A 17,440-nucleotide genomic window follows, 5' to 3' on the forward strand; every position below is an offset into this window, starting at 1 on the left:
GTTGTACTGAAGGAGTATCCCAGAAAGCTTGGACGGTTAGAAGAGATTTGGCCTTATCCATTTTGACAGCTTGCTCAAAAACTTCCAGAAGAGAGGATGGCCAAGAGACTGCAGACTATATCCTATTTTGTTCTTCAGAAATGACCTTCAGAATGGACAACTGGGGAGCTTGAAGAGCGAGGATGCTCTTAGAAGCGTCATCAGGGACATATTCGCTTTCATCTTCATTTGCTTCCTCTTTGGCACTTTTGGGAGGAGATCCAGAGAGAATATGAAGTTCTTCATCATCTGACTCTTCTTCATCTCGGAGAGAGAACTGAGTAGAAGGTTTCCATGGTTGACTGGGTCCTCCTCCCCCTCTTGCATCGGTAAACCTACGGACCGGTGCAAGCAACAGAGAGTCCTTGAGATCATCAAACTTTAAGAAGACCTTTTGAAGACCTGTAGTAAGTTGAAGAGATAGAGTATCATAGGCTTCAGCAGTGGGAGCATGCTTAGAAAGGTGCTTGAAGGTGGTGCTGAGGATAGAAATCATCTCATCAAATTTCTAGTTCGGAACATCAACGATGTTCCAAGTTGAACGAAGAAGTTTGTTGAGAACTTGTTTAATAACCATGTTCATTTCATCCTTTTGCTTAATCTCTTTCTCCATTCTTTGAATTTGCTTCTCATGGCGAATTTGAGTCTGCTTGATTAGTTTGTTGGTAGCAGTCACCAAGTCAACATGGACTTTGAGCATGGAGGTGATGGTGTTGAGGTAGTTGTCTACTAGAGCATCATATTTGGAATCAAGTTGCTCAACAGTGTGCTTTAGGCAGAGAGAGATTAATTCATCCAACTGAGCTTCTCTTTCCGCAACGGATGGTCCAGACGATTTGGAGAAAGAGTGGAGAATAGCATCAAGTTTTGCATCGAGTCCGGAGACTTGTTGATCCAGTTTGTTGTTCAGTTGAGTGACAGAGTTTTCAACTGATGACACTTTTGCCATAGTGTCATAGACAGTAGTACGGATCTCCAGGAGAGCAAAAGGATCAACATAATCACCAGTAGAGGAGTCCGAATCAGAGTCGGAGTGTTGCAGAGAAGACTTATGAGAGTAAGGATGAGTTGAAGGACCTGTTTTGGTGGTTGCATCGTCTTCCTGATGTTTTGAGGAAGAGTTGTCATCCGGAATGGTGGAGGATGAGGATCCGAATTCATATGTAGGCTTAGAACCGGATCGCTTGGATTGGAAGTGAGTAGAGGTTTTGAAGGTGAATTCTGGAATGTGCCTAGCTTCTTCATCCAACAATACTTCTTCGGAGATTTCTTCTTCCGGATCAATATGGAATGCACTTTGATGAGTAGTAAGCTTAACATCCGCGTCTGCGTCGGTGGGAGGAGTATACGGCAAGCTGCTTTGAATGGCCCTATTCCTCATGGAAATGAGAGTGGATTCCATTAGAGCTCTAGAGAGGTCCGGACGCCGTGATGTTGCCTTGTTAAAATAGTCTTCCCAATCCGGATCATCAACCCCTGGTCGTCCTTTACTCCTTTCGGTTATCAGACCAGTTGAGGAATTGGAAGTTGGAGGGACTACTCCTCCTTCCGGATGGTTGGGGTACGGAACAATGGTTCCAGAGTGTGTGCATGTAGAAGAGATGATGGGAATATCAAACTTGACATGTAAGTGTGTTCCAGGTGGCGGCAAGGAACTTTGTTCAACACCGGGATCACCCTTTTGGGAGGGTGAGGGTGGATTATGTGGAGAATCCCCATGAGTGTGTGCTTGTGATGTTGAAACATTGAGGGGTACCTCAAATGAGTGGGAAGAGGGGTGTGCGGACGGCCAGAATCAGCCAGAATGTCATTAGTGCCCTCCTATTGAGAGGAGGCACTGACTTTGGTTTTCTTTTTGGTTTTGGGCTTTTTGGGAGATGCCTTTCTCTTGGTTGATTTTTTGAGTTTAGGTTCGGACATATCATGGTTCGCCTCTTCCGAAATGGGTTCAACAGAGACCAGGGCAGTTTGTGTAGGTTCGAACACAACCGAAGTGTCTAAATGTTGTTTCAAGTAAGGAGAGTCGGAAAGAATGATGGCCAACATGTGGTCCGGAATTCGTCTCACCGGATCAAAGGAAGATTGGTCCGGAATTCTGTAAGCCTTAACGAGTTTGAAAGAAATACATACCTCCGAAGGAATGGTACTCACCGGAATGGGGACATTGAGTTCCTTGAAGATTTGTTCAATCATCAGGGCCCAAAATCCACTGCTCGAAATTTCGTTTGTTTTTCTCTTAATGGCAAACTTGCAAAAGTCTTGCCATAACACTTCAGGAATATCGACAACGTTATCACGTCCGGAGTAGATGCTGAAGACGACGTTTATCCAATCCTTGCTTAAGGTGACAATTCCTCCGTGCTTGCCAGATAACCCACGGATGATGAGATGCATAAGAGCAATCCAGAGCCCAGAAACAGCGCTTTTCTTGAAGTCTTTTGCTCTGTAGTCTTGTGTGTAGCCAATGTATCTCAGAAATGTCTGGAACTCTTCAGTCGTCGGTTCAACCGTTTTAAAACCTTTAGGATTAGGTTTGACACCAATCGCCTTGAGAAAGGTCGATTTGTGGATAGGAATGGTGTGATCTCCAATGATGGTGGTTTCCAGAACTGCATCTTCATATTTGATACACGTGAATGCACGATGGAGAACTACAAGAAAACAACCCTTTAATGACGAGCAAACAATGACACCTGCTGATAGAGGATGCGCATTTGTGCGTGCCCTAAAAAATAATGTCAGTTTGGCAAAATTTGAAGGATAAAGGACACGCATTTGTGCGCGCCCCAAATTTAGTGTTAGAAAAGAAAAAAAAAGAAATGCGGAGGGCGCCTTTCATAAAATGTGCGTCGTGTAAATGTGTCGCTTTATAATTTTTATGTGAAACACACATTTTAGGCGGGAAATGAAATCGACCAAAATTACCCCCGCCTATGGGATCCCAAAAATTAATCCCCCCGCCTCAAGAAAAAGCCCTAGGGCCTTCATCTTCATCTTCAGTAGTGGGAATACCTAGGTCGATTCTTCAGGGTTCAACAACATATTTGTAAACAGTAAACCTATACATTTCTGGATCTCAGCATGATTATGGAGCTTTGGAGCGGGCGACGTGAACATCATTCTTGAGAAAAGTTCATACAAAACTCAAGAAGTTCTATGGTTTCGATTATTGAGTGAGGTACAGGGACGTGTAATCGTTTGGGACTCTTAAGTTGAAATTGAACCCTAAAAACTCAATCCAGACTTTGAACTTCTTTGATTCTCTCTTCTTCCGCTCCCTAATCTCCTTGGTGACGCTCTTTCCATTTCCATTTCCAACCTCAAACCACCTCTAAATGGAACCCAACAATTCAATCAATCAAATCGACAATCACATAGACGATGATGGTGATCAGAACTCATTTCCAAGCCACCGTCATCAGATCATCACCTATTTAAGAAAGAGAAAACACTCTCAATCTCAGGTAATCACACCAATCGATTCAACCCAAGTATACCCACTTTCTGAATCATCAATTCTAGGACTTGTTCTCCTTGCTCATACGTTCTCATACGATATTCAAAACCTCACTGAGTCTCTCCTTCTCGAAATCCTCGCAAGATTGCCCCTGAAATCGAAGGGATCATTCTAGGGTTCTTTTCAAGATGGGAGTGCTCTCTGCAACGTTCGCTACCTTGGCTCACCTCATCTACCAATGATCTCGACTCATCTCTTTTAGCCGGCGAGCTTGGGATAACCTTACCTTGACAGAGACCGCCACAGATGCTCTAATTTACAAGCCCTAGGTCTGGTCTAACAACCATCAGATCTTCTTTGTGATCTGTCTCGCACAACAAGACTCCCTCTCAATAACGTTGTATTCCTTGTGTTGAAGGTATGCTAATATCATCTAAAACGTAGTGGGCTCGATCGCACCCACAAATATGTGATTCTACCTACAGTAATTGAGACCACAGTCTAAAGAGCCGACATAGGGCTTTCAAACATGAGATTTTATGAAACTTCAAACCACATCTCTCTAAAATTTGAATTATTCACTATATAAACATATATATTGTTAAATTATCTTTTCTACTGTTCAAATTTTTTCTTGGTTATGTCGATTTTGCCCTTGATTTGGTGATTCTCCCCCTCATGTTGACTTGTATTCTCTGAATAAGTAACCCTTGATTTAGGGTTACTTATTGCTTACCATAAAATTATCAAGACAAGATGAAAAATCTGTAGTTCAAAATATTCTTTTTCCTATAGAAAAATTGTAATTATGTTTGGAATGAAGGAGCAATATATTAGAAAACTAGAATGTGCATGAATTATAAAGAGCAAGAAACATTATCCATGTGGCTTCTGAATTTCTATTTGTCTGATACATATAAAAAACATTATCCATGTGGCTTCTAACTTTCTATTTGTTTCATGTATATGTATTTCCACAGGTAATATAAGATTGTTATAGACTTGTGTAAAGATGGAAAATTCATCCATACCTGGTATCCTAGAGAAGGTAAGAAGCTATGGAGTTCTATCCTTTATTTGTGGAGATTTTTCTTTGGGTTATATTTATACCATGTTTAGCATGTATTGAGGTGTTCAAGGTTGAATTTGCAGATGATTGGGAAGGACAAAGACTATAGATATACAACAACTTCAGACCTATTACAAATTAGATATATCTCTTATGTATTTATCTGATGATTTGAGTATTTTGTATATGTAGGAGTTCTTGGCACCTTTTCCTGCAGTAGGCTTATTGGTTCTATAGATATTGTTGCAGGCAGGCAGGTTAGAGAACTATTTCTTTGTTTAAATTCTTATTCCTGTTTCCAGTAATGAACAATATCTTTTGCATCTCTTTGTAGGTTATTGACATGGCATAATTGAGACCTATTATATTTTGTAGTGTTCCAGGATTAAGTAACAAAGTATGCCTGGTAATTCGTTACAAGATTCTTGTTATTTGATTGATTATTTTATTTATTTAAAAAAATGTGCTTTTATTTAGAGAATTAGGATATCAGGGAAGGGGAAATGCCACATGGTGTGGTTTTTGTGGGTTGAAATGTTAAAAACAAGTGGTCAATGCTCAATATAAAGAGGGTGTTGGAGTTTACTCTCGTATGTATGATGAGGTAATAAACCTCTTCATTCACTAAAATAGAACAACAACTTAATCAGGTTCCTCATTCTCGTTAGTTAGTTTGGAATGAATTCTCAATAATTTTCCTTCTTATAAATATTGGTTTGCTGGATTTCATAGGAGTTGGTTGGACTTGAAATTCAATTCCATTCCATTTCCACTATTCGGTTGCATCTGTACCTGGGATTTATTCCCCCAAGCATCCAATTTTAGGTGCATATCAGATCTTTGGTTTCAGTTACCAACAACATATATTTAGTACTCGAATTGTGCCTCCAGCTTGATGCTTATTAAGAGAATTTGGATACCTTAGAAGGTTTATTAAGTCTAGAAAACAAACAAACCTTATGTATACAACACTTGATCAGTTGATCCAAAGTGACAAACATCATTACTCATTAAGCCACTTCATCCTTAAATGACTTAATAGAGAGAAAAAGATAAACAAACTCTTACTTGTTCGCTTATGTGGCTCTTTGTCTCAGGTGAGTTGGCTATGGATGGTTTACAATGCTAATACACGGGGAGAAGGTCTTCTCTCAGCAAGCCTGAAGGCATTCACTGTGAATGATGACCATGAGGGGACAGAAGAAGAGCTTAGGCTAGCTGTGGGGCAGCCCAAGAGTCTTCGGTACCATCCAGATTATGAGGTTCACAATGAGGAGAACCAAATGGTGAAGGCAGAAAATGTGAAATATGATGAGATATTAGGAGTTCGCACAATGTTAATCCTTGATGCTAAATTTAGTAACTACTTTTATCTCCTTAACATTTTTTCTTAAACACTTCAAAGCTTCAAAGCTAAATAGTCTAAAATCATTTTTGTTCCCTCAGCACTGCAATTTATAGATTGGCCCTTAATAATAGGACTAACTACTGTAGTACTAAACCAGTTCTGTTATTCTGTTTGACACTCATGATAACCTTGTTCATGAAGCTACTAACAGCAGCGGTGCTTCTGTGACATGCCAATATTTCTCATCTTACTTCTTTGTTGTCTTATTTGCTAGTATGTTTGTTCTTATACATATTTTTTTGTAGGTTATAAGCCCAGAGCATACATTCTATATTCATCAAAATATGTAGGAGAGTCTCCTCTCCTCACAAATAAGTTTTTGCGTGCAAGATTATATGCCTTCTGCAGGTCTCTCTTTCTTGCCTTCATGAATTTTGTTGATTAAATTTCACGGGTGCCTTAAATTTGTATTTGGTCCTTTTCATACTAAAGCTAGTGTTGCATGTTACTGGATAATTTAGGTGGCTTAAATTTGTATTTGGTCCTTATCAGTCAATCAAATGACACCTCATTCGTTCTGACACTACTGTGTTCCAGGTGCCCATAACAACCAAACATATGCATTTTGGAGACCGCATGCACCACCTGACTTTGCTATTCTTGGCGACTACATGACAGCGACGTTGGTGAATCTTTTAAGATTTTGGGTTTTCCATATTACAGTGGTATACTGTTCTTTCTTATTACCATCATTTGCCTCTTTGTTACAGTGACAAGCCACTATCAAAAGGAGTTCTTGTTGTAAATACTCGCTATGTAAAGATCAAGAAGCCAGAGGCCTTCAAACTAGTTTGGCCCCCTTCTGATTCTCAAGGTGTTGGCGACCTTGAGCTTGCCCTGAAGATAGGGAAGAAAGTTGTTCCATTTGGTTTCCGGTTGCACTAGAAGGATACGTTGCCTTGGGATGTGTGGTTTCTCCTGGAAAGACACAGCCTTCACTCTCCTTTGTCTTCTGCATACATGCTTCTTTGGTATCCCCATGTGTGTGCTAAGGGACTGTATCACAATTATAACTCTGGTGACATGTATGTGAAATTCCCAATTCAATAAACCTAGATTTCGAGTATTCTATCTGAAGATGTTCCTGATGTTCCTCCTGCCCACCGCACCCCACCCCACACATGAAAATTTTGTGAATTAATGTTTGACTTTGACAGGTGAAAGAAAATAGGAGCTCAGAGAAGTATGAGTTTGACCTTGTTAATATGGCAAGACGTGTTCTTAAGAACACTGCTTTTGGTATATATATATATATATATATATATATATATATATATATATATATATATATATATATATATATATATATATATATTGCTCTTAAGTACCCTTTTTTTACATATTGGTGAGTGTTGATGTTTATGATTTTGACTTTTTTTTTGGAAAAAAAAGGGTATCTTGCATTCTATGATCCTGCTGGTTGGTGTGTAGGAATGCAATGATTTTTTATGTGGATATTTTTATTATATTTAGAAACAATATGTTTTCTCAAATTTACTTTATACATGATGTAATTATAAACAAAAAAGTTTCATAATAAAAGCTGATTTGAAGTTTAAAACCAAATTAAGGCTACAATAAGATATATTAAAATTGTAACTTATTTAAAAATGAATCACTATTTTGATTTTAACTTTTTTTATCATTGATTGGAGGATTTTGTGCATCACCTGTTCACTTCCATGCTAAAGATGGCTCAGGCTACAAGTTCTTGGGAGACCTTGTGCTGCAACTTGACAAACTGAACCCTCAGGTGAAAATGACTTAATTACCCTTCTTTATCTTTCTTCATCTGAGTCAGACCAAAATCAGATTTTTAAAACACCCTTGTAATGCATTTTGCAATAGGGCTGGATGCAAAATGTTGCAATTGCATCATTCTTGTATCTAACTCTTTTACAATAAGAATCTTATGGGGTTGGTTGAAGGAGACAGAGGAGCTTAGAGAAAATTTACCCTTGGTTTTTCATGCAACTAGAGTTCGAGGGAGAGCTATGGAGGATTTGGTTAGATGAGAATTTATACTGGTGATTCTTAAAAACTTTATATTGCATTTTTTAATCTAATTCTTTATAAGGGACTCATAAAATTCTTACTTTTGCAAGGGTGGTTTGGACATTTTTAATCTAATTCTTTATGAATTTATCAAGTATTCGATTGTAATGAACTGAAATTTATTTATTTATTTATTTATTTTTGCACTTATATTGATATGTATATGTGCTTGTGTGTAGGCTGGTGACAAAAAGCTTGCAGATGTTCACTTTTCCCTCATTTTACCACTCACATTTGGCACAAGTAATTGCAACTAACTTTCTGTTTATCACGTCTTGAAAGAGGTTAAACACATATACTATCCAGATAAACACATATACTTTCAGTTTATTAATATCATCTTTATTTTATTCTATCTTTTTAGTATCTGACAGTTTTTTTGGTTCAAATTTACAATTATAATCCTTTTGTTTGGAAATTGAAAGGCAGATTGAGGTGTTAGAAGAAGTTGGTATTATGGGTAAATGAAAAAAGTAAGGCACATTAGGTTGGTATTTTAAAAGTTAGTTTCTATTTTAGGCAGGGAGGGATAAATAAAGATGCCACTACAGCAGTAAGTGTTGTATCGGATGAAAGTAAAAACAATTACCCTCCTTTTTGTTGTGTAAACAACACAGAAGGTTCTGGATATAAACCTAACTATCTGGATACTTAAAATTTTTAGAGAGTTGTACCAATGTTTCAATCATATCTTGCTATATTTTTTTACAGGTTATATTTTCAGAACATGTTATTGTTAGTGCTTGTGAGTTCCATGAGCAATACAGGAAGCTCATGATATATTTGGTGATGTGGATGAGCTATTGAGGCAGCACAAGTTTTTTGTAGATATACTAATGATGGAAGCAGCTAATAAAGAAAATGGAAGAAGCCTCATGAAATAGATTTTTTCTATGAAACATAGTATATTAGATGAAAAAAAAATTATATATTGTAAGAAATAGAATTGTATGACATTAAATTTATGTAGTGGATTCTATTTTTTGTATATGATATTTTATTTTCTATTATGAAACACTAAATACAAATTTAATTTGAAAATAAGTAAATTTATAAATAATATTTTTTTAAACATTTAAAATTATGATACACAAAAATGTGTGTCATCTTCATTTATGACATGGCCTTTCTTGACATGGGCTTTCTTGATACGCATTGTATGTCATTAACACGTGCGTCGTAAGGTTACGACAAGCATTCGCGTGCGTCTTCCTTTATGACAGGGCCTTCCTTGATACGCATTGCATGTCGTAAATGCGCGTCGTAATTGCGTGTCGAAAATGAGCGTCGTATATGCGCGTCGTCTATAGACGACACGCAAAACCGTGTCATCTCTCTTTATGACAGCGCCTTTCTTGACGCGCACATGCGCGTCGTCTGAGCCTTTTACGACGCGCAATGAGCGTCCTAAAAGGCTGTTTTTCTAGTAGTGGAGATGATGAAGTGGTAGTGGTGGATCAGGGATTTTGGTAAGTGGGATGGAGACGGGGTGATTAGTAATGTACTCGATCATTACCCTGATCGATTCATCATAGTCGAACAGATTTAGGGAGTACATTTGTGTTGTATCTCTTAGGAAGGGTTCTTGATCGACAGAAGAGGATGAACCTTTAGACCGTTTTGATGATTTCTTTCTTGGAATCGATTTCCTGGGAGTAGAAGCAGTTTGAGTTGGGTTTTGTGAAGACACCATTGTTGAAGAGTGATGAATTCTTGATGAACACGAAGAACAGTGAGGGTTTTTAGGTGATTTGTAGTTGAGAGAGCGTAAAGAGGTAAAGATGGGATTTGAAAGGGTATTTATAGGTAATGGAAGATGGGTTGGGTTGAAAAAGGTAATGATGAGGATCCGAGGGTAAACGGATCACATTAAATGCGTTTATGGCTTTTTGGGGGTTGATGAGACAGGAAGGTCAAAGGTTGAGTGGATTGAAGTGGAGAATAGGAATAGCAACTGACAACTCGATGTTTGCTGTTAGGAATAGAGCAATCGTGGCTCGGGGATCAAGGTGAAAAGGATAAGCATTCCAAAAAGTAGCCGTTTCTGACGGTTCATCATAAATCCCTTTGGTATTCCGAATGAGTGAATCAGGGATGGCTACGATCCGATAGGTACAATGGCAAGTTCTGAATTTATTCTTTTGAGGCAGTTCTGGAGTGTGAAATATTCCAGAGCAAGTTTTGAAATTTCGGAGCACATTTGAAATTTCGGAGCAAATTTTGAAAATTCGGAGCAAGTTTTGAAAATCCGGAGCAAGTTTGAAATTAGTTCCGGAGTTGATTTTATGGAATTCCTTTATTGAGTGAGTTCCGAAATGGTGATCCAGATGATGGTCGGTCTTCATAGTCGCGATGAAGGGAATGAACTATACATCTTAAAAACTCAAGGGATAATTAGTAATAAGGACAAGTAAATGATCCTGTGTAGTCAGAAGGAAAATAGTTCTGAAGAAAAAAAAATAATTGAGTTCTGAGCATATTTTTCTTCTGAATATTTGTAACAAAGCGAACATGTTTCCTGAAAGAATTGTGGATCAGGCATCATCATATCCATTTTGTTCAGAAAACCATTAAATTTGGTTTTGTCTAGTGCCTTAGTAAAGACATCAGCAATTTCATCGTTTGATGGAACAAAAATATGTTTGATATTGCCATTTAGAACATGATCTTTAATAAAATGGTACCGAATATCAATGTGCTTCGTCATGGAGTGCTGAATTGGATTGTGAGAGATTACAATGGCAATTTGAGGGTCACAGTAGATGGGGATGCGTTGAAATTGGTAACCATAATCCAAGAGTTGAAATTTCATCCAAAGAACTTGAGAAGTACAGCTCTGGCCCTCAATGAAAGGCCACCGACTTCTTGGTCATTCGGGTCAAAGGAACCGCAATCTCGGAGAAGTCCCGTATAAATCTCCAAAATAACCCACTGGACTTAGGAAACTCTGAATCTCAGCTGGAGACCTCGAAATCTCCCACTGCATCACGGCCTCTATCTTGGCTAAATCGACCAGAATACCCTTCTGGTTGACAAGGTGCCCAAGAGATTGCACCTTGCGCAACCAGAACTCACATTTGGAGAACATTACAAAAAGTCTCTACCCCACTTAGATTCAACTAAGTCTTTACTGTACACAGGAATTGAAGGATTCCCAATCCTTCTCGCTTTCAAGTATCACATTGATGACAACCTGTGCTGTAACGACCCAAAAATCACGACTAAAAATTTCTTGTATAACATTACTAAAACCATATTTATAAAAACGTATCATAAGTCATAACATAATTTTCGAGTATTAAATTCAAAATATAATCTCATTATCAGAGTAAAACATTCTCCAGGCTAACTGACTATGGTGTGTGCACTGCAATCTATCTGAGCTCCTCTTTTGAAAACTGAGTACCTAAAACCAAAACTGAAAACCATAAGCACGAAGCTTAGTGAGCTCCCCCGAACAACCACATACCATACCATAACATATAGAACACATATTGGGCCTTGCCCACTGCATCAGACCGAGGTTCGGACTAACTGGGGCCTTGCCCCCTGCATCGGATCGAAGTCCGGAAACTGACTGGGACCTTGTCCCCTGCATCGGACCGAAGTCCGAGCTAACTGACTGGGACCTTGTCCCTTGCATCGGACCGAAGTCCGGACTAACTGACTGGGACCCTGTCCCCTGCATCGGACCGAAGTCCGGACTAATTGGGGCCTTGCCCCCTGCATTGGACCGAAGTCCAGAAACTGACTTGGACCTTGTCCCCTGCATCGGACCAAAGTCCAGACTAACTGCATCGGACCGAAGTCCGGGACTAACTGAACAAAGCATAACATAAACATAACAACTAACATGAACACACATATACAACATACTACATCGGGTCGTGACCCGGAACACATAACACATAAATCTTGTGTGAGCCACGAAGGCATCAAACATACTAACTACTGCATCGGACCGAAGTCCGGAAACTACTGCTAACTAAACGTGTCGGCATTGTGGCCTTAGACCCGTTCCTACTGGAAGGAAACTCACCTCAAAATCCTGACTGCTGAACTCCTGAATGAGAAATCCCCGACTACTGCTCCGGCTGCTTCCCAACTATCATGGGAAAATAAAATACTAATTCAGAATAGGGATTCTCCTATAGGTAAAATGACCATTTTACCCCCGCTATGGCATGGGTCACAACATGGCCCAAAAACCCTCAATTCCTTCTAAGCCCATCCATGGCCCCACTAAAGGCCCACTAATGGCCCAATTTGCTCCTTTGGGCCCAAACCCCTTTATTGGACCTTACTCAAGCCCAATGCTAGATCCTTGGTCCTTAACAACGGAATTATGAAGGCCCAATAATGCCCAAGGACCCTAAGTCTCAATTTAGCCCACACCGAGGCCCAAAATGCAATAAGCCCAAATGACTGCGTTACGCGGGGCGTACTCTAATATACGCTTAGCGTACTGGCCTGCTAGAGAGTACGCGGAACATACCTGCAATTACGCTCGGCGTACTTACTCTGTTAAGACACTTCCATTAAGCTCTTAATAATCCGACTCAGGAGCCATAAACTTAGATCTAGCTCTTATTCCATGCATTAAGCCATAAAGTCACTGACTTGGTGACTTTATATGGCCAAAACCAACCCAACTCTCAAAACACTCTTCTACTTTCATAAAGGGGACTATATCTCATGCATGGACTTAATAGGACCACAAAGGTTGAAACTTTACTGCTTCTGGGACTCATATGACTCTAAGGGAGGCACCCCTGGTCTTAGAAACGAGCTTAAGTCATAAAGTCCAAATCTTGGGACCAAAAGGTCCATAAACTTGTACTAAGGAGATCTAAGAGGTTAATCATCAAGCTCAAGACTTTCTACCTTGCAAAGGTCTTAAATGAAGCACTTTTCCCTGATCTACAAGCTCTAGCTTCAAAGGTTCCTCCTTGCCAATCTTCTTCTCTTTTCTTCCGAGCTTTAATCCACCAAAATGGGTTCTCCAAGGTCAAGATCTCATAAAATGAAGGTAGGGACGTTCTAGGGTTTATTCTGAGGTTGGGGAGGCTCATATCGGGGCTAGGGTTGGAACCATAATGTCATTTATATAGTGCTTAATCCGAAATTAGGGTTTCATAGCTTTTAGGGTACGTTGGGCGTACGCCTTGGACACCCGTGACCAAGCTGCCTCATTACGCTGGGTGTAACCCAGCTTACGGTGGGCATACCCACGCGTGTTCCAAACATGCATGAATGATCTTTCATGCAAACTTTTCTCTATAAGGGCCATTCTTGCCAAATCTTCAAAGTGTCATAACTCTTTCATTCTAGATTCGTTTCTTATTCGTTTCTTATGAGCTTTAATGTATATGTAAGAAATCTTTTGTATATGAAGTGTAAGTATGGAAAAATGTATATGTACTGTAAGTGTAAAAATGTTTGTAAAACAACTGTAAACGTTTGAAAAACCCTAGAAATCCCTATGATTCCTACTATTCTATAAGGGTGTCTTCCACCAAGACCTAACTATTCTCAATGTAGTCTTCTACCAAGACTTAACTGTTCTCACTGTAGTCTTCTACCAAGACTTAACTGTTCTCAATGTTCGTCTCTTGTAAAAGTTTGTAATTTTCCCAAGTGTAACTATCATTAACAAAATATAGTTTTACAACTAATGTTTAAGTGAAAAGATCACAAAATATATGTAAAGGGAAAATCAATGTAGTACTGTAGTTTTGTATTATAGGAACTACTGCTGTACTAACTACCTTATACCAGATTTATATTAAGGCATCATGTGATTAAATGTACCATACTATCGACTAATATTAACGACAAGGGTAGGTCATAAAAATAGAAATGACGTTTGGCACCCGCAGACCTGCAGGTCCGGCTGTAGCTAGCAGCAAGGTGTAGGATAGTCAATCCAGTATAGATCTATACGCAAACTCATGCTCTCCCTCCAAGAGAATTTTGGCTACAACTCGGGCCACGGCAATTAAGGCATGCTCTGATACAGTGGATCACAATCTTGTCAATGTATTTATGTATATGTAATGTACTTAAATGTTCTATGTGTGCTAGTTGTAATATGTGTTCTCTCTCTATCTAGCAAGTATAGTAATGTATTGTTTCTCTTTCTAGTATCGTTGTATATGTTCTCTTTCTTGTATAGTTGTATATGTTCTTCTCCTAGTATAGTTGTATATGTTCTCCTTCTAGTATAGCAAGTATAGTTATGTACTGTAAGGTTCTAGAAAGTATTGACTCATGAATGAACTGACTCATTGTATGATATCGCGTTCTAGTAATAGTTCTAGTATCTTCCTAAACTACCCATATGGTAGTTTACTGGTAATGTAACTGGTACGATGGACATGGATGTATACCCTTGCTACCCAAGGGAATGCGATGAACTGGAAGGACCATTATGACTATATATGTACACATGATATATAACTAATATTTAAACGACCTTCGGACGAGTACCCGATGTCCCACCAGACCACATCTCAAACGCGAAAAGGAAATATTGTGGATAGCCTTCCTAAGTCTTTTAAACATTTCTTATATAACTATACATATAGAGGCATGCAATTTATAATATAAAAGTATAAAATAAGTTTTGTAAAACCTTCGAGCATAATTATTATCTAAGAAAAGATCGACTTGTTGTCAATCTATAAAACGGTTTGAAGGCATGGGTTTGATAAAACAGTTTAGTATAAAGAATCATTTGTTTGAAACACAATTGTAAATAATTTTAAAATGTAACATACAGAGTAAAATGTACTGTGTAATAAGGATTTTTAAACACATAAAGTGTTTATGAAAAACATTTGAAGGAAACTGTTTGGTAAAACGGATAATGAGTAGCCAATCATTTGAATGGTGCTTATTAATCACATGTGATTGATATAATAATTAGCATAATTCTACGTGTATCCCCCCCCCCATAAAACATTTAAAAATAGTTTAAAACATTGATTAAGGGGTATGAACTCACTTGTAGTGAGTGGTTCTGATGACGATGTTGGATCAGTTGCTAAGTGCCAAGTGGTGACTTGAGTACACACGCAAATCCTATTTAGCATATATTGATACATATATGAATATAATTAGCGTTATGAACAACAAATTATTGAAGTGGGACCACCTTAGGGACTAGTAAACACTTATATTGAAGTATTACAACCATATATGATTGTACGAAGGGTTATAAGGCTATACAAGAGAGTGTATGGCCAAAATACACACTATATGTGTGTGTGCGGCCAGGTGTGCGGCCAGGTGTGCTGCCAGCACGTGTGTGCGGCCATGTGAGTGGCCAGGTGTGCTGCCAGAAGGTGTGCGCTGCCAGAATACATGGTGTTCTTGGTGTTCTTTGTGTTCTTGGTTAAAGATGCTACCTTTTATGAAGATCCTCAAGGAGATTTGGATGATACTTGAGAGGATTTCGGGTCCTAGCCTTGAAGAAGTGTAGAATGTGTTCAAAAATGTCTACGTCTTGAATATATAGGGGGAGTGTGCGGTTGGGATGGGTGTGTGGCCGCATACCCTTGTGTGCGGTCGCACACACCTTGTGTTGGTGTGATTGGCTCAATTTCAAGGCAATACACCCACAATACTTATCCCACCACTCCTACCCTGCTTATAATAGGCTTTAAACACTCTATTTGACTCCAAACAGTGCTAGAAAATAGTTAAAACGAGTTTAACTTTGATAAGAAATGAAGAATGTAAGATAGAAATTTTCGAGTTGTCACATCATCCCCCTGTTATAGGGAATTTCGTCCCGAAATTAGAATTTAGGTAAGGAAGTAGGTATGAATGATCGAGTCGTGAGGTGGAAACTTCCTAATCGATTTGTTCTCGCGCACTTAAGTGAAATCGGGTCCTCGATTGGTATCCAAACGAACCTTCACTAGCGGGCGACTATGTTGCTTCGTCCGCTTGACCTCTCGGTCGAGGGTCGCTACGGTTCTAATACGAAGGCGAGGATCTCGACGAGTGGACTTACAAGAGTCCTAAGGGAAAGGTACAGTTTCAAGATCAAGACGCGAAGAGTAAAATGTACGTTACTGAGTTCGCGGAGTAGGTCTAGTTTGTGAGGTAAAGGACCAATTCCGGTAAGAATCTCGGAGGTCCTATCTATCTTGGATTTAGCCTTCCACGCTTAACGAAGTGTATTAAGCCATTTCCCGAGTGAGTTTTCTTAAAGAACTTGGTCTCTCACTTGGAATTCCAAAGGTTCTTTCTCTTGCTTAACTTCTCAGTCAAGGGCCACCCCTTGCTGGGTCAAAGTCGTACGGTTTTCTATAATATGCGAGGATTTCAGGATGAACTATGACAATAGGTCTGTAAGACCTAGAATTTGGTGAATTTCTGTCGGCGTCTCAGGTGCCGGAAAATTTCCAATGGTTTTGGATGAATTGACAGAGTACTCAAGGATTTCCACAACACTATAAGTGTGCCTTCGGAATTTGACACTTCAATTCTAATACCCATGTTCAGAGAACTTTGCGAAAAGTTTCTCCGAGGGTAATGTTTCCGCGGGTTCCTTCTTACTACGAGGGTAGATAAGTAATTCGTTACATGGAGAATGACGAACTGATCCAAGTAAGAAGGACGGACCCTATTCATTAAACTCATGAATGCTACGGGCGTATTGGTCCTATCCGAGGGGTATCACCACGGACATGAAGTGTCTGCATCGAGTTAGGAGGGTAGTCTTCCGGACATCCTTCCCTAATACTCAAACTGGTGATATTCGGATATCTGATCCATTTCTAAAAGAAATTATTTCCTTGCGTTTGCTCAACCAATTCATCTGTGCGAGGCAGAGACAATGATTTCTAATGAAAAATCTTGACGGAGTCCTCGATATCCGAGGCACATACGATGCAATCCGTCGATCTCTGGAAGAATAAGACCGGGGTTCTCCAGGGTGAGAAGCCTAGTCTTCTAATTCTATTTCTGTGTAGTTCGCTAAGTTGTCTGTACTGTTCTTGTATCTCCGGAGTGTTTAGACTGTAGGGCGATCCGTTTACGGGAGTCATACTGGGTTCTAAGTTTGTTCACATGACGATGTGATTACTCGTAGTCTTAAGCAGTTCTCCGTCCTGAAGTTCATATTAGAATTCATATATGGTTCAACGATCACAATCTCGTGTATACGAGTCGTATATAATTAAGACTGGAAAGGTAGTCGAATAACTGATTCTTCTTTAAGCTCACATCCCATCGAGGAAAAAGAAGTTAAAGTGGAATCATCAATTCTAAACCTGTAGAACCTTGATTATATGTTACCCTTATGTATACATTCCTCAGTGATAGATCAACCTTATGAATCCTTGGATTGAACTTGACGTACTGCACGAGTGGTACTTCGGGGTTTTCTTCGGAAAAAGGA

The sequence above is a fragment of the Lactuca serriola genome, chromosome 5 (assembly GCF_051521515.1).
Source record: "Lactuca serriola cultivar US96UC23 chromosome 5, Lser_US96UC23_V15, whole genome shotgun sequence".
NCBI classification, from domain to species: Eukaryota; Viridiplantae; Streptophyta; class Magnoliopsida; order Asterales; family Asteraceae; genus Lactuca; species Lactuca serriola.